The 27371-nt window shown below is 42.6% G+C and overlaps 1 protein-coding gene across 1 annotated transcript in view; it reads left to right on the top strand.

Annotated features, from left to right (window-relative positions):
• NAV3 (neuron navigator 3) overlaps window positions 1-27371 on the top strand; it is an 862925-nt gene that overhangs the window by 65420 nt on the left and 770134 nt on the right. Inside the window, exon 8 of the mRNA XM_039497831.1 lies at window positions 20417-20484. The gene's annotated coding sequence lies outside the window, so the exon portion shown is untranslated. The remainder of the gene's footprint in view (window positions 1-20416; window positions 20485-27371) is intronic.

Below are 27371 nucleotides of genomic sequence, written 5' to 3'. Positions count from 1 at the left end.
GATTGACACTTGGTCTCAGGTTCTGTAGAGTGACATGTGCCGGTCTCCACAGCTCACAGTGCCAATGTATAGATGGGGAAGCTTGCCATACTAATCCCTCCAGACATAGGTGCTGACTTTCTAATTTTCCCAGGGGTGCTTGACCCCTCCTGCTCTGCCTCAGGCCCCACCTGCCTCTTCCCACTCTGCTCCATCCCCACCCTGCTTCTTCCCATCCCGTTCCACCCCTCCCCTGAGCACACCCTGCCTTTGTTCAGCCTCCTCCTACCAGCACCTCCTGCACATCGCTGAACAGCTGATCCATGGTGGGCAGAAGGCGCTGGGAGGGAGGGGAGGAGCTGATCAGTAGGGCTGCCAGCGGTGCTGAGCACCCACTATTTTTTTCTTGTGGGTGCTCCAGCCCCAGAGCACCCAGAGAGTCGGCACCTGTGCCTCCAGATATAGTGATGAGAAGCATAAATAACATCTAAACACCTCCAAAATCTTGCAAAATTGCTCTTTCGCCTTCTTTCTTCTCATCCTGTACGAGAAGTAGCTTATACATTGTTTTAATTGTATGAGTGAAGAGCTTTTTGAGGAAAGTCAAGTGAAAGAAATGGGTCTTGCATTTTGTTCTAAATACAGTGATGCCGACGGTCATTTTGATCTCTTTGGGTAATTAGTTCCATGGTATGGGTCCAGTTCCTGTGGAAGCTCTGAGTCCATGGTCACAAGTCTCCTCTATTTCAGTCGATGGTTTCATGGTTCTGGTGGAATATAGCTGTTGTGGGTCATCACATCTATGGAGGGAGAGGTAATTTCTTGGGTAACAGTCAAAGCCCTTTATGATATTGGACTTTATCAGGAGAGACCTTGAATTAGCTTCTTAGAGAGGCAGTACAGCATGCAGAGCACTGGTGTGACAGGCTAACAGTGACCTGTGTTGCTGAACAGCCAGGCTGCTGTATTTTGCACCAGCTGGAGCTTTCTGAGACGGTATGGTTTCATTCCTATACAGGAGTTTCAATAATCAAGCCTGGAGGCCATGAATGCATGGATCACAATGGCTAGGTCTGGGTTGGATAATTTGCATCATAATCTCCTGGCCAATTGCGGAGAAAGACATGTGGGTTTTCCTGCTATTGCTATTTGGGCATCCTAAACCACTGAGGAGCCTAATGCTGAACGTCTTTTTAACAAGCTGAAGGCACGTGGCACCTTTGATAGAAAAGGAAAGTTCTTAGAAGTGCTTTTGGTTTTCTAAGAAGCAACACTGCAGTTTTGCCTGGGTTCAGCTTTAGCCAGTTACTCTTCATGCTGGTAATGGTTTTGGATAGGCATTAACAGAGTTGGGAAACAGTACTTTTTCTGTATGCTGTAAAGATATAGCTGGGTGTTGCCCATGTACTGCTGGCACTGTCACCTGGGTCTCACTAGCTCTCCTAATATCTCCATATTGACAGGCCCAGATTAAGGTTCTGAGGGGCCTCAGGCTAATGGGAGGGAAGGGCATAAGTATGAATTACATATCGCAAAAAAATTATGAAGTCATCAAACATTTATCTACATACATATTTACATATTATTTATTTATGTAAAATTAACAAGTTTATTCTACTCTCACTACACTCAATTCCTCAACCAGATACTTCTGAGTAAGAGGTAGCAAGAGGGATGCTACGCTGTCCTTCTCTTAGGCCTCCTTCCTCCTAGGTAGTGCAGTGCTCATCTGTATGAAGATGAACACTGCAACATTCCCAATCATTTTTAAAACATTTTAAAAACCGTATTTACTTTACATACATATATATTATAGATTTGTAGAAAGAGACCTTCTAAAAACGTTAAAATGTATTACTGGCACGCGAAACCTTAAATTAGAGTGAATAAATTAAGACTCAGCATACCACTTCCAAAAGGCCTTATTAGCCTATGGGTTAACCCGGCCCTGCATATAGACATGGTATAATGTAGGGAAGAGGATTGAGCCTTGTGATACCTCTACAGCTGAGGGCTCTGGTGGTGGAGGAACAGTTCCCCTTAATAACTTTCTGGATTTGGTCTAAGAGGAAGAACCCGAACCATCTCAGGGCATTTCTGTTAATCTCTACAGTAGTGGGGCCCAAACTTTTCCAGTCATGCCCCTCTCTTACCAGTAATGGAATCTGTCCACCCCCACCCCCACCCCCATTACTGCACAGCCAAGGCTTCTTCAGCAGAGCAGAAAGAAAAGGTGTGTGAGCTGGGCACTGGGGGAAGGGGGGGAGGGAGGGGCTGGGGCTAGAGCTGGCCTGGGGGTCTGAGAGGGAATGAGGGCAGAGCTGGACTGAGGGCGGGGCAGAGGGCGGAGAGGAGCTACAGCTGGGGTTGGAGCTGGTGTGGAGGCAAAATAGGGCTGGATGGTGCTTCCTTCCCACCCACCCTGGCCCCACCACATGCCCGCCTGAACATTCCACTGCACCCCCATAGGGGTGCACCCCACAATCTGGGTACCACTGTTCTACAGCTCTTGGAGACTGGATGGGAATATTTAGTGATCAGTGGTATCAAATGCTACAGACAGCATGAGTGTCTTTCCCTTGTATATGGACAGCAGGAGAACAAGTGTTGTCTCAATAACATGCTCTTGACTGGGGAGCCTCAATACTGACTTTTGAGAAGTGTTAGCGGGCATGACCTGTGATGTGTTTGTTTTGCGAATGACTGACTATAAAACAATGTCACAAATCCAACACATTTCACAGGAACTAATTTAATTTGAAAAGACTGTAAAAAGGACCCCACTTGCCCCCAAACATTAGCACAGAGTTCCCATACCAGTCATCTGAACTGGCAACTCACTGCACATGTTTCCACCATCAGGTTGTTACATCTGACACATTTTACAGATTCTGAAATCTTCCTGCAAAGCAGCATTGGGTTTACAATTCTAGTCCGACACTACTGTAATTCCAGACCCCCTGTACTGTGATAGATTTACTTGAAATTCAGACATTTCCTTATTGTCAATAAGATTCCTTATTGGCAGAAGCTGCAACGGGGTGGCAATTGCTTTGCCAGCTCATTTTTTGTCTTGGATTGGTGCTGGGGCATTTTTTTGGATGGCTTCATTTGCAGTTTGTGGTCCTTCAAGCAGGGAATAAATGACCGTTTTCCAGCTTTGTGTTACCACAGTGTCCTCAGTTATGTGAGGACTCCTCTCTCCCATTTTGATCTGCCGCTACATTTTCTACTCTGTTTGCTGGTTCTTAAAAGATCAAAAGCCTTTTTTTTATGTTTAGAAAAGCACATTAATTACCCAGACAGGTTTGGTTTGCTGAAGGTTGTGTGTATTATCCATTTAGCTGGAGGTTTATCATGCTGTCATAATAATTCATCAAAGAGATCACAGTTTGCTGACAACGCTGGTCAACTGATGTGACCCACAAGGACCACCTGTGGTGGACCTGATGAAACCGCCTGTAGCTCTTACTCCAGCATTTCTGGCATGCTTTATGTGCTACTGCACCTCAGGCACGTGTTATGTATCTTCCATCAGGCTTTCAAGAGACAAGCAGAGTGATTCAGAGAGTGCTGATAAACATAGAAGATATGACTCACAGCTGCCCATGTCACCTTTTCTTCTGAGGTTACCATGGCTGTAAACAAGCGAGAATAGCAATGGCCAGACAATCAATTTACAGAACACTGAAAAGGTCAAGATATTATAGTATGCTGTATTGCACAGAATATATGAGGTACTAAAATTCTGATGCTTCATTCTTATGACAATAATTGCAGTGCAAAGTCAGAGTGGCACAAAATTCAAGTGTTGTGACAAGTACACAAAGCAAATCCATACCTATTTCAATTACATGCTTACTGCACTACTTTTGTCTGGTGCTCTTTGGACCACTAATATTCAGGTATTGTATCTGAGCACAAGCAGCTTATTTGACCAGCAGTTCAGGCTGGAAATCTTAATATTTGTTTTGTTTCCCACAAGACTGACATTATTCTGGTTCTGAAATGTGGGGTAACCTTAATCAACCTGTTATCTCCTATAGTGGAGGAAGTATTCGCTTTTTTTCCCCTCTCCAGCCTCTTCTCCTTCCCTCTCTTCTGCTTTCCAATTTTCACTTCCATTCTTTCACATATTATTCCTCATTGTGGGAGAAAGAAGTTCTGTTGGCTTGATTTTGACTAGCTGTTCCTTTTTAACTGGGGCCAATTCCTCCTCTATGCCCAAATCATCAGCATGACTGCAACTTGGCCTGCCTCCACCATTTGTGTCTTTGGGACAGAATATTCCACTTTTTAAGCTCATGGCTCCAGTCAACTTTGAACAGGTGGGTTATGGGAGTGGACATGGACAGCACTGACTGTCTCTGGAGTTCCAGAATCTTCCACATTTCTTCTTTATCCCCTCATAAATCAAACCATGCTGAAGGAAGTCTCACATATCCAAATGCTAGGGGTAATAGAATCTGCCCCTCAAGACAAAAGGTGCCCAGAGCTCTACTCCATAATAGCATAGTTTAAAAAAAAAAAGATCAGGAGGAATTCAGGCCATCTTAGCCTGCAAAAGCTGATGGGGTTGGTTAAAGGAGATTAAATTCATGCCTGAGACTCCAGCTTCCATTATCACTGCATCTCTCCAGGAGACTTTCTGAGTTCGGTGGTGTGACGGAGCGATTCTGGCGGGACCCAACTGAGAGTGCCAAATCAGGACCAATTGCTCAAACAGGGCAGTTACAGCCCTAGGCTGGGGTTTTTCCACCTCTAAGGCAAACCAAACCAGCCAGACAAAAGGGACTTTGGTCTCACCCCACTGGCTAACCACAAGTCACACAAGCAATTTCCTTAGACACTCCAGTCTCCCAGTATCACCACCAGTCACACTGTCCTGGGGATAAATGGTTATGAAAACCAACACCCCAATAAAAGACCCAGGTCAATGTACACAGATCTTATCTACCCACAAATCTGTTGCCAACTCCTTAGAATAAAAAAAAAAAAAAGTTTTTTACAAGGGAAAAAGGTAGAGAAGAGAGGTAGAATTGGTTAAATGCAATCAATTACATACAGTGATGGCAAAGTTCTTAGTTCAGGCTTGCAGCAGTGCTGGAGTAAACTGCAGGTTTAGATTAAGTCTCTGGAATACATCCCCACTGGGATGTCGTTCAGTCCCCCCCTGTAAAGCTTCAGTTTGTAGCAAAGTCCCTCCAGAGGTCAGAAGCAGGATTGAAGACAAGATGGAGATGAGGCATTAGGCTTATATACTTTTTTTTTGTAAAGAATCCTTTGTTGTCTTCACTGAATTTTAAAAATAAAAATATGAGAGTCAGTCACCAGTCCCCCCTGCATGCTTGCTGAGTCACAAGGCGTGTCTGCCTTCTCTCCATGGGTCCATTGTGTCCTTAATGGTCCTTAATGGGCCATCAAATAGGCTAGGCAGAGCTAACACCAGCTTGTCTGGGAGGCTTCCCCCAGAAGCACAGCACAAACTTGAAATATTGACAGCATAGAGCCAACATTCATAACTTCAACTAAAAATGATACAGACATACAGACAGCATAATTATAACCAGCAACCCGGAACCTGTCTTAGACACCTTATATGACCCCCCCTTTTTTTAGATTTTGTGCACTACACAGGACTTGGTTGCAACCCATGTTCTATATGGTCCCCATTTATATCAATAACGTCACAGGTGGATCTCATGGAAGCTTATTTGTATCTTCCAAGCAGACCTAGTCATCAGCATTTTTTCCCATTTTGCTACAAAAACTCTGCTATAAAAAAGTTACTAAGAGTGTTGTACAAGCTTGTTTCTAATGTTAACCTCCCAGCATCACCAAATGGCACTTCAGAGTACTTTTGCTTTGTAATAATGAAAATGTAACTTTTATAATGGCCAGTGGTTATTGTAGTTGTGCTATAACAGTTTATAGGGTTATTTTAATCTAAAATACTTTGGGTTTTGCTTCTCAGGTCTCTGTTTGTTTAAAAGTTTTTGTAAATGAAGCATAAGTGAACTAGAGAGCATTTTCTGTGAATCTGAGGTTGAAAGTGCAAGCCAGGTCTGAATGAGCTCTCCCTTGCCATCTATTGACAAACTGGGAGAAAATATCTCAGGAGCAGACTGTATTTGCATAGATACACCTACTTTGCCTATGTGATCAGCAGACAGACCTGTTTTGCCCAAGTGATCAACCCTGGGTGTTCTGGGTTAAAATTCACTTTAGTCTTGAATGCAGGGTAATGAAATTATTATTTCTTATTGTATCTAGAGGCCAGCAGAACTGTACTTAATATGCCCTAATTCAGAGGGTCATCCTAAACTGAACCTCACTTGCCAAGCAATGGGTAGTGATGTCACTGCCAAGTGGCTACTAGAAATAATAGGGGCAGGTATTCATATGTAGTATGAGGACTCTATTTACTTACTACTAAGCATTGTTTGATTCTCTAGTGCTTAATAACAGAACTGGTAAGGCTCAAGTTGGAGTTCTTGTTTCTACTCAGTGATCACTAGAGCTGAGAACACTGATGGGCAGTTTTAGGAGACTGAACCTTGGGCCTGGTGTGGTGGAAGACAATGCAGAGGGTAAAGCAGCAACGAGGTTCCCCACTACGTAGTGAAATCAGTAAGAACTTATATTGTTAAAAACTGGCCTAAGTGGTGGAACCTTAGAGCACCAAGGGGCAGAGGCAGCAGCAGGGGTGTTGCTCAAAGTCCTCTTCTCCTTCAGGAGTGGCAGGTGAACCCATGGGAATGCAATCCTGAATTCTGGGACTTCACTGATCTTGGACAACTAACCAGCTGTGAGTGGGGTGCAGCAGAGGGAAAGGGGAATGGTAAGTTAAAAGGACATTTGTCCATCAGACTTTCACACTGCAAGGTGGGAAACTGAGGCAAAGAACTACTGCTCAAGATAGTGTGAGGTAGATATTTACTTATGGTTTGCATACTTTTGAATTGTTGTTGTGGTGTTTTCCCAAATTAATGTTGAGTTGCTTCTGCTCTTAATAAAAGTTTTCTTTTGTTACAGTGCTTGTGAGTGGGGAAGTATTGCCAAGTAGTGTTTAGTTTCCCTAGATTTTTGGATAGGGGCTAGAGCTGGTTCTGGTTTGTAAAGTTAGAAGGAACCCCTAGATATAGAACCTGGCCCTTTATGCTGCCTACACCACCTGGCAGAAAGATTACAAAAGTAACAGCTCAAAATCAAAGAGGACTCCTCAGCAGCCAATTTGGATCCCCAGCTGGGTATCCCTTCACTTGAAGATAGCATATAGAACATCCAGGGTATGGGACTGAGAGAAACTGCAGCAATTGGGAAATGGAAGATCCTAGAAAGACTAAGGCTATAAAAAGAACTGAGCAAACTGGTAAAAAGCTGTGAATTTGAGTTAAGGGAGCTGAGAGTGGCCCTTTCCTCAGAGTCAGACTGGCATTACCAATATTATATCTGCAGCTGACACTCATTATTAAGGTTCCCTGACACTTCCAATTATAAGGCCCTGTTGTTTCAGTCATTTATAACTTTGCCAAACTTCAGACATTTGGGCAAGGGAAAATACATTGTTTTGCCCATGTTGAAAAATTTTGGTGACCTTTTCTTTGAACAGATTCAGCTTCTATGTGCATTGGAGCAGGGACCTGAAATTTGGTACAGGGTGGCCTTTGTGTCAGGAATGTGTCTTTTTATTGTCTCTGTGAAAATCCACCCAAATTTGGCCTACTTACAAGCTTTTGAAAAATCACAGTTTGCGCATGCGCAGTAGAGATTTCTTTGATTATTAGCAGCTTGAGCCACTTACTCTGTACAGTCTGCTCAGTACTAGGAGCTGTAACTGAACATGCTTTCTCAATCCAGGGCTACAGGGGCAAAACTGGAGTTTCCCTGGAATGACCGCTCCTTGCGGGCGTGGGGTTGGGTAACCAGAAGTGAGACTCTAGGGAATCTATTGCTCATGTGCCCTCAGTGACCCCCCCCCCCTTACTGGCACCCAGGCAGCATGGAGAACTAAACTGTGATTCAAATACAGTGGGGACAAAAGCTGGACTGGGGGAAGAGAAAGGAGTAGCTTGGGGCAAGGAGTCTTTTGTGAAACTGTGATTGGGATGAGAGACACTGAGGCTGGAAGAGGAGGCTGGAACTGGGAGCCAGGCAGAGAGGTTGAGCCTGGGAGCTGGGGGCAGGGAGGCTGGAAGTGGTTGGGCAAGGAGATTAGAACTGTGGGGAGGCAAGAGAATAGGATAGGGACAAGTAGCCAGGGGTGGGGCATAGAGAGGACTGGGACAGGCAGGAGGAATGGGCAGAAGAGTCTATGCCCACTACAGAACACGCCCCTCCAGGGTGTAGAATGGAAACCAAGTTTCCAGAATCTCACCATTTCTCTGCTGTCAGCAAATGTTTGTGAAACCCATTGGTAAAGTATGTGCCTCATTCCCCTATAATGCTGGCCCATGCGGAAGATGACAACATATTCGTGCTATCAGTTACTCCATTAGATCAAGCAGATCTAAATGTCCCCCCAACACCAACTGATGAACCATGTAGATGTTAATATGGTGTCACGGTATGGATTTGGTTTTTCAGTTTGCATTTTCAAAAACCATACACACAGCTGTGTTAAAAACATTATTAAGGTTGCAAAGTCAAGCACTCAAAAGTTAGGAAAGGCCAGAATTAAGATTGCTTTTGCAACCTTATTTGTGCCCCCTTGTGCATATGAATTGTGATACAGTCTTTAATTACACGATCACACTCTAGTTTTTCCACAGGGCCCTCCCTCATTCAGTGCACAGGATGAAGGGTGCTCCCTTAACAAGCAGTTATTCAATATTTTGTTTTCTTCTCGTGTAGCCCGATGCCTCTTTTACTGTGAACTATTCAAATCCTGCTCTGAATTCTTAATTCTTAAACCTCCTAAGTTTTCAGTGCTTGACTTCGCAATCTTTATAATGTTCTTTTAACATAGGTTTGTGTGTGTGTGTGTGTGTAATTATATGTAAATCAAGAACCCACATACTTGCTTCTGGTGAAGGTTGTCATCTTATGGATAGATGTTCTCATGCTTCAAGAAGAGAGTGCGTGTCTCCTGGGACCTTGTGGGGGAGATTCTGCGGAAGGATGAGTCCAGTAAAAGATAAAGAATGCCCTGTCTCTCCACTGGGGAATGCGTCACTAGACTGAGAGTATTGGCTTTAGTCTCCCAGAGAGCTTTCCAGCAAACCCCAGAGTTCCCTCCCCACTGACACTAAAGGGAGCAAAGCCTTCTGATCTAAAAGACCCAATGAAACTCATACAGGGTGACTCAAAAACCTAGAGGTGAGCAGTGCACCCCCACCACCATGGCTTTATATAAACTAACAAAGTCAGAAAATGAAAACAGAAAATAGATTAAAAGAAACAGCTTGGTTAAGCAACTCTACTGCAAATACCCAGCAGGAATGTGGGTGCTTTAGAGAAGGGCAGCATCAGGTCACCCTCTCTGCCCTGGATAAGGGTTTGCGCTCTAGCGTTTTCCTTGCAGTATGCCCAGGCCATATACAGGCTGGCAGCTCTCATGAGTGTCATGCACCCTGTGGTGCGGTGCTGTGAAGCTCTTGCCCAGGGCCCAGCGAGAAGCTGCCCTCCACTCAGGAGCTGCTGCTGGAGACATAGTTCTGGCTGGCACCCACTAGAGGCTGCTGTTCGTCACCTGGGCAGATGGCTTTGGAGCACAGATCCCAGTGGCTGCCAACAGAGACTGCTTGTTCCAGGCTTGCAGCTTCCTCCAGGGCCTCAGCACCTTGCTGGGAGGAGGGAAGTAGCCACAGGGCCAAACCAGGAGCCAAGAGCACCAGCTCCAAACTGCAGGGAACAAAGTCAGAGGATGGGTCCCAGCCAGGGCGGGGGCAGAAGGGTTAGCGGGACCCCTGCAGGAAACCAGCACACTGCCACTGAGCTGCTCTCTTCTTCCCACTGCTGCTGGATTCCTGCCTGGGGTGGGCAGTACCTACTTGGAGAAGGATGGAGCTCTGGGAATAGGGTCTGAGGACAGGCAGGGGAGCAGGGGAACACTGACCAGAGTTTAAGGTGTGAGTGAAGTGGAGGGCCCCGGATTCTGTCTTCCATCATTCCAGAGACAGGCGCAGGAGGCCCCCTCAGTTTCTACGTGTGCCCTTGGGGTCTGTGTCAGGCTGACTTTGCACACAGGGCAAGATGAAGACAGGAATTGTGGTGTTGTATAAATCTCATGAGTTATAAGATCGTCTGCTGATTTTTACTTATTTATTTGTCTGTCCCATGACTTTTGATCTTGTGACATTGGCAATACTGGCTGTTCAGAGTCTTGGGTTCCTTGTGTCAATGCTAGGGACTGGTGCTTGCAGAGGATAAGATGTGAGCTTGGGCTCTCCCCTCAGTTCCCCCTTTGTCTCTTCCAAATTTCAGAACTGCCTCTCCTCAGCCTTTTTAATCCTCCTCCCCTTGTGGAAAAATCCCTGGCTTTTAATTCATGCAGAGAGTTTCTCACGACCTTCCCCAACACCCACTGGTTATTTTCTGAAGATGTGGGTGCTAGCTGTTGTGATATTTGGATTAAAACCAGTGCTCCAAAAAGAGGGCTTCAGCAATTGCTTTCATATTGGAGTCTTTCTTGGAAGCAGATCTGTGTTGACATAAACTGTCCTGTTTGTGCAGTGAAGGGAGATATGCAAGGGTTACACATGGATGTGCAGGTGAATGTGCCATCCAGGGGAGTTCAATTCTTGCAAAAGGCTTTGTGTATTTAAAGGTAAAATATCCTGATGTGGAACTCTGCAGCCTTAATTAATTATTTTTACTTACACTCCTTTTCCTTTAATCAAGATTACAGTGCAGCTTTTGTTTTGGACATTTACATTTATTAGCAAATGTGGATTACTAGTGATAAGAGGTTACAACATTTTCCTAGTTGAGTACGACCTGTTTGTGCAGTTCTATACCATAAAATACACAGGATGTGCAACATGGCTAAGTTAACATTTATGGCAGAAACTTTAAAAAGTTAGGAAATTCTAAAACCTTAACATTACATGAACACTGGCTGTTTGTTTTTAATATGCAATATACGGCTGGAAGCAGAAACAGAACACAACTTTTTGCCATTAGGTATTTCATGAGTCTTAAAAAGTAAATGTTGTTCAAGATGTGGAATTACCACGCATAGGGTACTAATGCACATGACAAGTGATATTGAGCAATTCTTTATGACTGGTGGGAGACTCCTCTAGGAGTTGTGGACAAGGTCACGTGTCCTTTGGTGATGTAATTTCTAAGGAAATGAATGTACCTAGTCCACAGGGACCGATTTATTATTTTGTCATTGTATGCTTTTCTTTGTTTTGCCACTCCACTTACATGAATGCACATTAGCTAAGATAATTGATCTCATTTAAATACACAAGCCAAGATACTGCAATTTTAAATTAATGTGTTGCCCTTAATTATTGTAAATATATTTGAAATAAATTTACATTTAAAGCACTCCATCCTTTGCATCAAATATATGCATTTATATCCCACAGGAAGAGAGTACAATGTAATTTGATATAATATTTTCCTATGCACAGTTTTGCAAATCTGAGTTACAGCTATCTCAAGAGTACTTGCAAAAAACTTCCCTTCCTTTTCTTCTTCCGTCTGGTAACTTTCCCTTATTAAGGATGAAAAGCCTTGACAAGCAGAATGTGTTAGATATTACGACCACCTTTCTTATTGCTAAGGTGCCTCTCGCCTTAGGATTTAAGCATCTCTTTATTATTCCCTGGTATTGTTAGTAATAACATGTTGGTTACCTACAATAAATGGCAAAAATATTGAGTTAATGTAATGAAATAACTTCTAAATAAGATTAGAAGCAACTTTCCAACAAATAGTTAAAACCACTGCAGAGGCTCCTCACTGGTAAATAAATTGGCTTAGAAAACATTTGATAGACATGTCTTTGACCTGGAGGGTTGCTTTCCAGTGCACTATTGATGAAAACACTATTCTTCAAGTGGTTACTATTTGTATTGCCTGGCAGTCTGAGACAGACAGACTCCCACAGCTGTATAACCTGTGAGGCGCAACAGTCAGAAATAAGAAGATATGCCTTACAGGGGAGAAGTGTAACCACACAACTTTTTTGGAAGCGGAGAGAGGCCATTACAAACAGACTAGAACTGGACAGAAAGGAGTTGGTGTGGTGTGTGTGTTGCCACCTGTTCAGAACAAAACTCTGTAGGAACATATTGTAACAAAGTAGCCTAAGATAATTTACTAATCCTGTGTCTGGCTGCTTATAAAAAAGAAATGACCTGCTCCTTGAGTCTAAGCTTCCCAGCTGCTTGGATGATAATTATCTTTTCCTCTTTTCTTGGAGATGCATCACATGAAGTTTTGTACCGTGCTTTATCATTAAGGATATTACTACTGTTGGCCTCTCTTCTGTCTTGCACCTTAGAGAGAGGCAGGCATAAGTGCCCTTCTACTTTCTATTGCACTTTGCAAACTACGAGCAAAAATCTATATTATTCTGTTTAGATGGCAGAATTAGTATATTGCAATATATGGTGAGATTTGGATAATTGGGCATCAGGGGAAACTGAATATCAACACCTGCCTTATGTTACATACTTGCCAATGGTCTTTTTTTTTTCCCCTAGCATTAAGGTCTTGAAGTATTGCTAGCTGTTGTTTCTCCCATATCTTACCATTTTCCTAAATGGAAATTGTTGGTTCAAGTGCCTGTAATTGTTTAGGAGAGGCAAACACCTCACGATACAGATAGTTTTAAGCCCCCACCCCCCAAAATCTACTAAGTATCACTCTCTTTGCTAATTTCTCACCCCCCCCGCCCCAGTGCGCTAGTGGGTACAATTATGACAGCAGCAGTGTTGATTTGCCCTCATAGTTGTAATAAATCCAGGTCTGGCTAGCCGGTGATGTTTAAGAGGGAAGTTTTCTCAAAGACACAAATGGGATTTGGGGGCCTTTTTTACCTGTGGAAAATCTCTCCCTATGCCACCACTGGCTAAGTACTCCTCTTCCTCCTCTTATGCAGAGGGAGGTGAGAATAAACCCACACCTTCACCACACCCCCAGTGTAGGAAATGGGGAGCCCTGGCATGTTGACTTAGTGGCTCTTTCTCCCCACGGGTTGGCTCTCCGCCTGGAAATCTTTTGTCTTTCCCCTTCCTGTCCACCCAGGCTTCCTTTCTCCCACTCTGTGGTTGGTCTCCCTGTCAGTGCTGGGAGAAGGAGAGAGTGGGCACCTGAGGATCTTCTCACCCTTTCCCCAACTAGGATGGGAGCAGGTATGATGCTGTCACCAGCAACAGAACAGATTTGGGCCATCTGAATACTAGGGAGGCCAAACATTCCTAAGAGCTGAAATAATTCAGCAGCCTATCCCCACGCATAAGAATGGCCATACTGGATCAGACCAAAGATCCACCTAGCCCAGTATCCTGTCTTCCGACAGTGGCCAATGCCAGGTGCCCCAGAGGGAATGAACAGAACAGGTAATCATCAAGTGATCCATCCTGTTGGCCATTTCCAGCTTCTGGCAAACAGAGGCCAGGGACACCATCCCTGCCCATCCTGGCTAATAGCCATTGATGGACCCATCCTCCATTAATTTATCTAGTTCTTTTTTGAACTCTGTTATAGTTTTGGCCTTCACAACATCCTCTGGCAAGGAGTTCCACAGGTTGACTGTGTGTTGTTTGGAAAAAATATTTCCTTTTGTTTGTTTTAAAGCTGCTGCCTAGTAATTTCATTTGGTGACCCCTAGTTCGTGTGTTATGAAATACAGCAATATTTGGCTTTCTTCTGCAATATATTTACAAGGGCTGCATGGTACTACTTGCTATGGGTGAAAGCTGCCCCTCCTATGGGCTAGACTTGAACAACCGTGGAGCTGCCCCAGGGAAGTGGGGAAGCTAAATTGATTTGAGTGGGATCGTACATGGGTAGTCTGAAACAGGCCAATGTGGCAGTGTCCAAGGGGGTGGAGGACATTGGTAGGTCAGAGGGGGTGAGGGTGGTAGCCTAATGAGTTGCTTAACTAACTATGTCTATTCACTGGCCACAATCCTTGTGTGCATCTGCGGGTTGCATTTGTTGCTACAGTTTGCTTTGTTGTCTGGCTTCAGATCGGGGCCAGGATTCCATCCTCTAAACCACTGTGTAGGTCTTGCAGGTAAAGCTCATCTGCTCATGCTTGGCCTTGCTTGTGTTATTTTGATATAGGTGTAATTAAAACCAGAGACGCTGGTTACCTTTCAGGCGTACTTCTTTTCTTAGCCCCAAAATTGCAGGTGCAGGGACTGTTTTTTCTAGAATATCGTTCATACCTTTCCCCTCCCTTTTTGTCCATCTTTTGTGTTTAAATTGCAACTGTCTGGGACCGCGCGTGTGTCCAGTGCTTAGTGCAAATGAGCCCTGATCTTTGTTGGGGCCATTGGGTACTACTGGAATACAAATCATTCATAATGCATAGGGCCTCTCATAGAAACATGCAAGGTCGCTACAGGAAACTTCTAGTTAACCTCCCCCCCGCCCATCAGCTGGAAACGATCTTAGAAAAGCTGAGATTTTTTTCTCAGGCACTATCGCTTTAAATTCCAGCTGTGCGGCTGGGAAACAGCACCACTCGCAGCAAAGCGCCGGGCTGGGGCTGCTGGTGTGAGACTGTCCTTTTGCTTCCAGGCTCTGGCAGCCAGGCGAAGATCTGATCACCCTGCTGAGTCCTCTGGGGGAGGGAGAGAGGAAGGGAAGAGGGAAAGAAAGGGAGAGACAGCGAGACATACACAGAGGAAGAGGCATAGAGCTCCTGCTCGGGGCTCATCTGCTCACTGGATCAGTTTCCTCCTTGGTGGTGGAGAGGATGAGGGTGGCTTCCCCCCCCCCCCTCAAGATGATTTCCATAGTAACCTGATCAAGTGGTGCAATTTAGCAAACTGAGGATTTTCACTACCCCCCAGAATGACATCTGACAGGTAAGGCTACAATATCCAGTGCATAGATATTTAAATCACTTAGATGCTTCAAAAGTTCTTTTAAAAAATAGAAGGTACCCAGATATAATTCTGCTTATATTAAATAATGATGCAATTCCAGGTGGCTGAAATACCTCTTCCCCCGCCAACACACAGTCTTCCTCTTTTTATTGTCTAACAATTCTGCCCCCTACCCCCCCCCCCCCCGAAATATTGTCCTAAGAGGGTCAAGTGATGAATTTCCAGAGAGGAGTCTGGACAGGCACTAATGCAGAGGGCCAAGCATTTGGCTCTGGGGTAGAGGAGTAGGTTGGGGACTGTCTACTTTGGAAATGCTGAGGGTTTGCTCCAGCGGCTTGTGCGTGGATGGTGGTTTTAATGCAGCAGCAGCAGCAGCACCTACATGGCCAGAACCCAGGCAGGCTTTGGGGGCGTTGGAGCAGTGAGTGGGATGTGTTGCCTGGGGTTTCCATCACACGAAAGGAGGATGCTTGCTTACCTTCTTTGTTTCTTTCTAGACTGGTTTTTATTCCCTTCCCTTTGTTTCTCCCCTTTCTGGTGTTGCCCCTTATTCCCTTCCTTGTTTCCCCGATTCTCTCATCTCCTTCCTTCTTTCTTTTGTTGTTTGAGTGGGGGATTAAAACACACCCATGGACTTTACCTTAAAATCTGCAACATGTAAGAATGCAGCCACACAACCAGGCATTTTCAGTCTGGCCAACACCTAACTGTATATCTCTCTATATCTATATGTTAGTACTTTATTGCTCTTTCTCAGATTCTGCCATAACACATTGTACCTAAACTGTGCTTTCCCCTTAGAAAATCGTATATTTCAGCCTAGTTCTGTGTTGGCTGCTGGAGAGAGGAGACGTGTATTGTAAATCTGTATTGTGTGTGGCATTAGACATTGATCTAGGAGCTGGTACCTTCATTTCCCGAAGCAATCACTGAAAAGAAGTTAATATTTTGATTTGTCTCTTTGGCCATATTAATGTTTAGCTGTAGAGGCTGGCAGAATAGGGGAGTGTGGGCAAAAGGAGGGGGAGGTGGGTGGGAGGAAGGAGCTGTAGAGACGGGCAGTTTGTATGTGTGCGCGCGCGTGGGAGGGGGGAAAGAAGCACCAGTGCCTGGCAGTTGGTGTGTGTGTCTGAGGGGAGAGGGAGAAAGTAGAGAAAAGCAGCCTGTTGTTAATTGCCTAGGTTACAGTTCCTGACTCTTTGGACTCTTCAGTGTCCTAGCGCCCTCCATATTAGCTCACGCTGTGTGTGCAGCAGGTCCAAGGGGAGGTCTCATCTGGTGCTCTCTGGGGAAATGATGCAGAGAGGTACTGAGCACCCACAACTGCCTTCGGAACTGGCAATGCTCAGCATCTATAGGTGCTATGTAAAGAAACATTAGGCTGTAATACTTCCGTCTAAACTGAGTTGTTGAGTTTAGTGTGAGGGTGCTCTGTGCTGTGGATGGCCTGTGAGATAGAGGGGGTCAGACTAGGTAATCTTGTGGTCCCTTCTGGCCTTAATCTCTATGAATTAGGGGGATTTCTTGGCCAGGATAACCTAGAATCTATTTATATAACACTATGCTCCTTGACCACTCAAAAGGGCCTGACCACTACTCTGACAAGTGACCGTAACATGGCTTCATGTGGTTCCACATTTCTCATCTCATTGACTTTTAAATGAAATTTGCTCAATTTACATATATCGAGATATTAGTTCAAGCTGCCAGCCCTGAGAATTCAGTCTGGGATCTAAGAATCAAGCTGTGTCCTTTCCGTTTCATGCATCCATCAGCAAGAAATGTTCTGCAGAAGTTTCTTCTCCACTTGTCTCCATCATGGTCTTCAGATATTGACCTAGATTACACCTGGCAACCCCACTGTCTCCATGTTGGGGCACACAGGTGTAGAACATGTACAAGACTGGAAGGTGCTCAGATACTACAGTGATATGTGATATAAAAGACTATGTGAAAAAGAATTGATGAGGGCAGAATTTGACCACGCAAAATGAATTCAGTTAATAATTTCTTCCATCATAGTGCTTAGATTACTGGTGCTGACAGGCTGCAAATTGTGCACCCAGCTATTTTATGTTAATTCTTACTAAAATCATTGCTGATATTTTGCCCTTTGTTTGTTGTCTCCCTAAATTTGTTTATTTCACTTCTATATCATGTCTTGTCTTTTAGATTTGTAAGCTCTTTGGAGCAGAGACTGTCACTTACTATCTGTTTGTATAGTGCCTAGCACAATATGTTGGCTGATCTGGTTGAGGTTTATAGGCTTTATCATACTATGAATGATTAATAATAATAGGCTAATAAGTTGATAGTATTACAAAAGTCCAAAGTGCATATGGTGGAAATAGTTTGAAATACAAGTTCAACAACTTCTATGTTATCAATTTTACATTTATCTTGCATACTTATAAAGCTACCCTATGGGGAAGATGGATCTGGTATTTCAATATAAAGGAAACTTCAAGCAATAATTGGGTTTTCAAAATGACTGAGCCTTTTTCAATGTCATTGATAAGCAGTAGTTAACACAGGAGTCCATGCTTGCTACAGGGAACAAGATAAACTCTTGAAATGCAACATTCCAATGGAGATGGTTTAGGGCTGCAATGTTCTGGTGCAATATAAATTCTACCAACTAATAATATAAATGGTGGTGGTTTATTTGCTTGTATTTTTCAGTGCCCACAATGTGCTAAGAAGCACTTTCCAGACATAAAAGAAGGCATAGTCCGAGGCCTGAAGATCTTGCATTCTTAAAAAAAGCACTCGGGTGGAGAGTAGGGTAAAAAGGTAGAACAATAAATAATTATGGTAACCATCTAATAATTACCCTATTCAGACAATGCAAAGGTTCAGTGACACACATGACACACGTCTGTAACTATATTATTTCATGCTAAAGTCAAGTCATTTATAGTTAGTTGTAGGCATTATGGTAGAGGTGGGACTTTGAGGGACCACTGATGAAGTTTGCAGATGATACAAAGATTCAGGGACTGGAAAATAATGAAGAGGATAGGTCACAGATATAGATTGATCTGGTTTGCTTGGTAAGGTGTGTGCAAGCAAACAATATGCATTTTAATATGGCTAAATGCAGATGTACACATCTAGAAACAAAGAATGCAGGCCATACTTACAACATGGGGAAGTCTGTCCTAGAAAGGAGTGACTCTGAAAAAAGATTTAGGAATCAAAGTGGATAATTGGCTGAACATGAGCTGCCCAAAAAACAAAACAAAACAAAACAAAAAAACGGCGAATGGGATCCTTGGATGCATAAACGGGGGAATCTTGAGTAGGAATAGAGGTGATTTTACCACTGCTGGAGAACTGTGCCCAGTTCTGGTGTCTCCAGTTCAAGAAGGATGTTGATAAATTGGAGAGGGTTGAGAGAAGAGCCACAAGAATGATTAAAGGATTAGAAAACGTGCCTTATAGTGACAGACTCAAAAAGCTCAGTCTATTTATCTGAACAAAGAGAAGGTTAAGGGGTGACTTGATCACAGTCTATAAGTAGCTACAGGGGGAACAAATGTTTAATAATGGGCTGTTCAATCTAGCAGACAAAGGTATGTTAAGATTCATCAGCTGGAAGTTAAAGCTAGACAAATTCAGACAGGCAATAAAATGTAAATTTTTAACGGTGAGAGTATGGTGAATTCTCCATCACTGGCGGTTCTTAAATAAAGGTTGGATGCTTGGATTGGATTCAAAAGGAATTATTTGGGGGAAATTCTATGGCCTGTGTCATGCAGGAGGTCAGACTAGATAATCACAATGGTCCTTTCTGGCCCTGGAATCTATGAACTACTGCATTTATCTCTATTGTGCTGATCACCATAATTTCTAGGTAGTATAGACTTTAAGGTCAGAAGGGACCATCAAGATCATCTAGTCTGACCTGCTGTACATTGCAGGCCACAGAACCTCACCCACCCACTCCTTAAATAGACCTATAACCTTAAAGTGAGTTACTGAAGGCCTCAAATTGTGAGTTAAAGACTTCAAGTTACTGAGAATCCACCAGTTTAAACCACAAAGTGACCCAGGCCCCATGCTGCAGAGGAAGGCAAAAAACTCCCAGGGTTTCTCTTAATCTGCCCTGGGGGAAGAGTCCTTCCTGACCCCAGATAAGGCAATCAGACCCACCAGCCAGACACCAGGGAAAGAACTCTCTGTAGTAACTCAGAGCCCTACTCATCTAGTACCCCATCTCCAGCTGTTTGGATAATTGTTACTAGCAATTGCTGATTGCCTACAATAGCATGTGGCCCATCTCATATCCCCTCCATAAACTTATCAAGCTCAGTTATGTTTTTCCCCCCACTGCTCCCCTTGGGAAAATGTTCCAGAACTTCACTCCTTTGATGGTTAGAAACCTTCATCTAATTTCAAGCCTAAACTTGTTTATGGCCAGTTTATATCCATTTGTTCTTGTGTCAACATTGGCCATTAACTTAATAACTCCTCTTCCTCCCAGGTATTTATCTCTCTGATGTATTTATAGAGAGTACTCATATCTCCCTTCAGCCTTTGTCTGATTAGGCTAAACAAGCCAAGCTCTTTGAGTCTGCTCTTGTAAATTAGGTTTTCCATTCCTCTGATCATCTAGTCTTTCTCTGCACTTGTTCTAGTTTGAATTAGTCTTTCTGAAACATGGGAAACCAGAATCGCACATGCTATTCCAGATGAGGGCTCACTTTGTCTTGTATAATGTTACTAACCAGGGGTGAAAGTAAAATGGATCTCTTACCAGTACGGGGCCGCTCTGGCCCCCGGGAATGGGCGGGGCTGAGGGTCAGCCTCCCCCAGCCAGTCCATCTGATCACCCTGGCCTGCACCGGCCGGGGCTCCAGCGGCGATTAAAGGGCCTGGGACTCTGGCTGGTGCTGTTGTGGTAGCGGCAGTGGTGGCCTGAGCCCCAGGCCCTTTTAAATCATGGCTCTGGTGCAGCTACTTCTTTTGTCCACCCCATCCCCCCGTCAGCGGCTTTAACGTCACCGCCCCTTTTGTGCCCCCTCACTGGCGGCCCTGCTGGTAAAGGGGCAGCGACGTTAAAGCGCTGCCGCAGCAGCAATTTAAGCAGAGTCTTTAAAGCGCTGCCGCAGCGGCGCTTTAAAGTCAGCGGTACGGGCTAGTACTGGTGGCCATCTTTTACCAGTACGCTGTGCCGGCCTGTACCACCTTACTTTCAGCCCTGTTGCTAACACTTCCTTGTCTTTGCTGGAAATACCTCACCCGATGCTTTCTAGAAGTGCATTACCCTTTTTTGTGGTTGCATCCTGAGATTGACCAATACACTCAGGTCTTTCTCTTCTGTCACGTCCAATGGATACTTTTTCGGCTTATAGAAAACAGCAGATTTGAGGAGCCAGTTGCTGGCATTACTATGTTCTTCTTTCCTCCTGTAGGTTATATTTCAGTGGATCTTTTGGAGGAAGGAGGGTATGCTGGTCATTCTGAGTCTTCGATTTTTAGAGTAAGTTGTGTTCAAATAAATTAATCTTACATTGCACTCTAAATAGATGAGACTTGTCTTAGTCTGAGTTATGGCAGGAGAAAGTTCTAGACCTAGAGGCATTTTACTGAAAATTCACCTCCTCTAGCACCTGAAAGTTTCCTCATGGTCTCCATCAATCATAGCGTCCCCTGGAACAAAACAATCTAGGTATTGACCCCAATCCTGTGTCATGCTGAGCTTCAGCTCCTGTTGACATTTGTGCAACCTGACAGCGCTCACGCCTTGCAGGAATAGGCCTTGCTGTGTGCAAACATTATCATTTATTTTGTATTAAAGTATAGTGTAGAGAACTCAGTGAGGGTCCAGGCCCCATGTACAGAGTACTGTACAAACAGAGGTGTACATAGGGTCCATATTTCAAATCAGAGGGAAAGCTTTTTGAGGCAATCTAATTTGACACACAGCAACTGAGTGTAATAAACTAGAGGAGGAAAGGCAGGGGGGATAATGGGTTAACAAAATAAGATCATGCAGTTACATAGATTGGCAAATACTCATCTTGATGGCTCCAGACCTCTTAAAAACAATTTGTATTAAATAATCAAAATGAAATAAAATCAGCTGTCCTCAATTATCTCACAATGTAAACATCACTGGTTGATTCTTGTAGTCATCACAGCAGAATTTTGTCTTCAGGTGGTATTTGAAATACAGGTAGTCCATGTTGTAGGCTGGACCTAACCAAATGAAGTCTTTTAGATTAGGAATAAGATATAGAAAATGGTCTGACACTGGGTGGAAGTGAAGAGTATGGCTCACTGGCATGACATTTTCTCTCTGAATTGTTCTAGGCAGGAGATATACTTCTGCATGTGGAACCAGTCAAAAATTCTCTTAATGTAAGCTGTAAAAATACATGAGAGCCAGTACAGATCTTCCCGAAGAACTACTTGAGTGATAGCTGCAGAGATTTCTTGTAAGCTACCACCTTACCAGATTTTATTGAAATCCCCCTATATAAAACACAAAAAAGAAAACTTAGGCAAGATTTCTCAAAACATGTACATGGGAGAAAAAAGTTTTAATACGAGAAAGCCAGTTGAGTGGGGTGATTTCCAATTCTATGAAGAACTCTGATTTGAGGGATAACATGATTAAAATATGCATTATTTTGAAAAGGGATGCCTGTGCTATTTTGATGCTCTTGGCATTAGCAATGGAACTATTAGCTACGTGCTTTAGAAATTCTCCCTCTGTCTTTTCTGAAAACCATTTTGGTGAACAGCTGTCAAAAATGTGTGAAGAATTATTAGCAGTAAATCATGAGCCTTGGTCGTACAGGTTGAACCTCGCTAGTCTGGCACTCTCTGGTCCAGCAATATCCATGGTCTGGCATGATTTTATTTTATTTTTTTATGCTTTTATCTACTTATTTCCTTGTGCCAATACAGTAAAATTGTGTAACAACACTAACACTTTGTTATGAAGAGAGCCAATAAGCTTTGGCTAGGCTGTGTTGAAAGCGTTGGTGTATTTATTCACCTCGGTGAGATAAAAATAAAAAGAGACCCGCTTGCTACAATATTGACCTCCTGGGGTTCAGTAAGTTCTCTGGTCTGGCACCAGTCAGGTCCCAAGGGTGCCGGACTAGAGAGGTTCAGGCTGTATCTGAAAATCTGAAATCCTGAGCAAATGGGAAGAGCGACTGCATTAACAATATCTGCTTCACTCATTTCAAGTATATTTTACAGTGACTTCAAATATTTTACAAAGATTGAATTCCCCTCCCCCCCAACTCATAATTGCAACATCTAGCTTTTTGTGGGCAAGGAGAATGCGTTAAATTCACACAAACACCTTGCATTTGCCAACTGAGTTTATGGATTTGGGGTGAGTGTTCTTCAGTTTTATATTATATGACAACCCATCTGGAAAACTGACTGCAGGAACATCCTGATACCTTGGTAATGAATACTGAGAAGCCGGCAGTGTGCAGTAGGTCATTACAGTTAAAGTCTATTTACTAAAGAGGAAAAGATTTGATGGTAAAACTTTAGCATGACCATGTAATTGTAGGACTAGAATATTCACCCGGTGACCTGATATGTAGTTCTCTCCCCTATCTCCTACTAATTATTTGGAAGGGCAGTTACTTATAGTATTAGATATATACTCAGATAACATAAAGAGAGAGAGTGAAATGACGGGGGTCATCTGATTTTTTTTCCCCTCAGATCAACACAACAATCTGGACACTCTGATCTCTTTTTTAAGGACACTGCAGACAAATACATTATCATTCCTTTAGAAAAATAATTCCAGTCAACTGTCCTCATACAGAAGCCTTTGCTCACACAAAGCTGATTAGTCATCCAAACAGTGAGAATAGTTTTAAAATAAGAGCCAATAGATCTTAACTTGGAATATTCACAGGAGAATTACTTCAGTTATTTAAAAGCATGTCAGTATGCATCAAGCATCATGAGTTATGCTACAAACAGTTAAATAGAGAATGCTAGACTCCAGCTAAAATAGCATCATTTTATTCAAAAGCATTCCCCTGGGTGGCTTAAAAACAAATTAATTGGAGGACCTTGGTTCATATGTTTTGGACATATTCTCCTCTAAATAGCTTCTGAACATATGTTACAGAAATTATGGAAGATATATTAAGAATCTATATAGGACCAAATCCTAAAATCTTTGGTCTGTGAATGGGAGTTGGCCTGAATAAGGACTAAGTAAATGGGAATGAATACTGAATTAAGAGCATCAGTATTCAGCCTATAGTAAATTTTTCTAAGTGCTTGCTTATGTCAGGATGTCGACTGCTCATTGAATAAAGCCACACAGAAACATGCAGTGTTTAAAGTCATTTTGTACCTTTCTACTGAGCTGTGCTCCATGGCTGTAGGCCTGAATCTGGGCCATCATTGGGGAAAGTCTGGGAGGTTTCCAATATTGGGTGTTTCCTTGGTAGAAGATACCAAATAATAGTTTTAAACATGACACTACTGCTTAAAAGATGCAGGTGATGATCCAAGCTTAACACAAATGCATTATTAGTTTAGATGTCTGCGAATGATGACATTTAAATCCACATTTTCACTGGGCAAGTTTTAAATGATGTCATGATCGCCTGGTCATTTTAATATTTCACTGCAACTGCTCTATTTCAGCAGGAGACAGAACATTGAGTCAGTTTTGATTAAGCATCTTTAATTTGACATTGAAAGGTGGATTATGTTAGAGACAAGACATAAATTACTTTCTTGTTTACTGTACGTTGGCCTTAGGATTTTTTTTTCTGTAATCTCATCCATAGATGAATCAATTAAGCACTACCATCCCCTTACTATTTATTCTGAATACTTTGACAGAAGCTTAAGATTCCATACACTTGGTTCATATTTTCAGTCTCAGGTTTATTACATAAGAGACCTTAGTGCATATATGCTTTTGGATGTCTTTAATTATGTATATGTTGTGAACAGTTTACAAATTAAGTGTAGAAAAAAGGCACTCCTTAAGTCATCCTGTGAGAGACTAGTAAATAATTTGGTAACTCAAATCCGGGTACACTGGAAATCCATGGAAAATATACAATTCGGTTATTTACATCTTTAAAATTTTATCTCTGTGGAATGTTCTTTCAAATGAGTAGCCAACCACATTGGATAAAGCATGTTGGCTACATGTTTGCTTGAATGCAGAATAGTGAATCATAGAATATCAGGGTTGGAAGGGACCTGAGAGGTCATCTGGTCCAACCCCCTGCTCAAAGTAGGACCAATCCCCAACTAAATCAAAATAGTTAACAGCTTTGGGTTTTATATTATCATTAGTTTTCAGAGTCAACACCCCACTGAGATAAGTGAAGCAGCCCAAATTAGTCTCTTAGAGCTATTGTTACCATTTTTCTGTATGCAGACGGAAGAAGATAGCACTGCACAGGTTTACATTTGAAGGATTAATTTTACAACCAGAAAATTCTATTCTATTCTATTCTATTCTATTCTAGTTATTCTGCTAAACTTCTCACTATGAATCTTCAGACTGTTTTTTTTTAAATGAAAACATTTTGTAGAATAAATTGGAAATACCCAAACTGAAGACTCTCAAAATCTGTGGGATTTGTAGAACTTCCATGCATTTAGATTTTCATTACCCTTACTCCTACCATTCTGGGTTGTTACATTCCCTATAAATTTGCACCATATAACAGAACTGTTCATATGGAACTAGATGGCACAATGGATTACTGCACTTTGCCTCCCAAGTTATGGACTCAAATTTTGGGTTAGATCACTAGTGGACTGACTATGCAGAAAGAAGACTCAATGTAGTCAGCAAAGGATTTCTTCAAAGGCTAATTTTATAACCAGAAATCAAAATGAGTTAAAATAATCAAAAAATGTAATAATAGAAAACTCTTCTGTCCTGGAGTTTATGCCAGTTCTCTGACCCTGAATGTGGAGGCCTTCTTTCCTTAAGGGCATTCTTCCTGTTCTGTCTCCCCAGCATTCACTCTTAAAGTTCATTCCCAGAGTACCCGTGCAAGAGAAAGGAAAAAGCCAAAAAGCAGGAAGTGCCCCTATACTCTCACTCTCAGAAGTGAAAGTGATTTTGCTTCATTGCTGTGCTGGATATTTGTCCATCAGAAATCATCTCACAGTTTGATGTTATCCTCCTCAAATAAGGGCACACAAGTGAAATAGCATGAGTTGGGGGTTAGGAATTAAGTGCATTGACAGAATTAGATAGCAAAATTTGTATAGTCCTTGCTTTATATTATTCCTGATTAACTGGATGCCTTCTGGTATGGTGTGCCTTATACATACATACATACATATTATTCCCTTTATTTTAAGAGCACCAAAAGTTTAGTTAGCAAAATATAGGACTATGCTACCTAATTTCAAGGTAAATACTTCAAGTAAGTGGAAGGGAGAAAGGAAATCTCTCTTCCCACTAGTCCTAAAGCAGCTTGGCCTGAGTTTTTCTCTGTGTATTTTATCAAGATCATACATAGCTCTTAATTCAGAAATTGTTGACTTCAATATAAGTTTAGATATGTTAGTAATTAAGAACCTGGTGCAAGTGAATGCAATTCCATTGACATGATTGGAGCTGTGCAGACTCGCACCAGGTCTGAATTTGCTCCCTCATGTTTAAATTGATGAATACAGTTAAAACTATATTGTTTATAATACAACTCCAAGCTCTGGTTAGCAACTCCAACATAAGACTGCTCTTCTAAAACTCTTTCCACTGAAGTTGATGGAGATTTTTCATCTACGATAATTTGACAGTGCTCAATAAAAACTCTCTTCCTGTAAAGAGTGCAGTAATGTTAAGAATGGGAAGTTTCATTTGCTTCCTTACATTTTTTTGAAGAGGATTGGTGTCTCAGAACTCTCAAAGGACCAATGTTTTATCCATGAATAGAGGTGAGATGGTAAATGCAGCCCACTTTCAATCTCTTCACATGCTCCTCCAGGCTACAAGTCATGATATTATCTCTCTCAGTAAGCTCACTTAATTGTTTCATGCAGCAGTTTTGGTGTTAGCAGGTTCCAAGCATGGTGAGATGCTAATGGCTTGTGATTGTTCATAAGCCTTGTGGAAGGAGTTCCATAGCCAATGGCCAGCCAAAGGGAAGACTATCCTCTCCATCTACTAGTCTTATCCCTGTTGTTGATATTTTCCATTGCTCTTGCGAGAAACACAGCAGTCACCCTGTATCTAGATTGTAGATACTATTGGTACCAACAGGAACTCTTCACATAGGCTGGGCATACAATATGGACTAATGCAAGAACAGTTAGTACTTTATTACACTTGTGTCCTGGATCCTCAATATGCATCAGACACAAAATACTCTCTCTAGGTCAAATTTAGGTCTGATGTTAGTGTGTACAAGTCTATTGCTTTTGAATGGACTTGCACAGGGTCTGAATTTAGTTCCCATATGCCAAATGGAACATGTTAATTGATATTAATTCGCTAAGAAAACGTATGTGGTTTGATGTGCTTCTGTGATATTTACTAACCAAACAAATTGATTTTTATTGGGCTATGAGCAAGAACAGGGTAAAATAGCATCTGCATACTGTTCCTCAGTGTTATGAGGAAAATTAAAAGGTCATTGATTTCTCAGATGCTCAAATTAATGAATGAGTTGGAACTTGCTTTCAAAAAGTAGTAGGCCAAAAATGTCACCTGCCAGTTGTGTTTGGATGAGGGCATGCATGCAATGCTTTCATCCCTTTGCCTGCTCTGTTCTTACGAGCAGATACTGAAACTGAAATTTGCAGAAGTTCTGCTCCCGGAGATTTTTTGTGTGTGTGCAAAATTACCATTTAAGGGTCTGTTGGCATAAAGCAACTGATAGTGTTCAGTGACCTATACCCGTAATTCACTCTTTGGGGGATTGAAATTGATTTTCCTCGTCTCTGACATGCAAAAATCTAGTGTGTGCCCCTTGACCCATCTCCTGAAAGTGTACAGTGGACTAATTAGTAGATATTGAGGCATCGGCTTTTAGAGCAGCAGAAATCTGCCTTGAGAGCACCAGAATGAGCAGTTATGTCGTGTGTTATGATTCTCACCAGCATTTATCAATCCCTGTGAGGATTTCCATAGTCACCAGGTACGGCCATAAAAAGATGTTACTGGAGTAAGACTCTCAGTGATGGATCTTCCCACACTCTTCCCTCTCTTACTGCCTCTATGCTACCACACATGGAACAGGGCTTTAAGCTACACAGTGCATTCCCTACCAGCCCTACCCATCCACCTGCAGCAAAATGGTGCAGGTTCTTTGGCCGGGGGAGACTCCAACCCACTGAGGACATTGGCTGGATTTCATCCATAATGCTAACCACTCTTACTAAGAGTTGTGT

Source organism: Mauremys reevesii, linkage group 1, assembly GCF_016161935.1.
Source record: "Mauremys reevesii isolate NIE-2019 linkage group 1, ASM1616193v1, whole genome shotgun sequence".
NCBI classification, from domain to species: Eukaryota; Metazoa; Chordata; order Testudines; family Geoemydidae; genus Mauremys; species Mauremys reevesii.
This window is presented reverse-complemented; position numbering and strand designations above follow the sequence as displayed.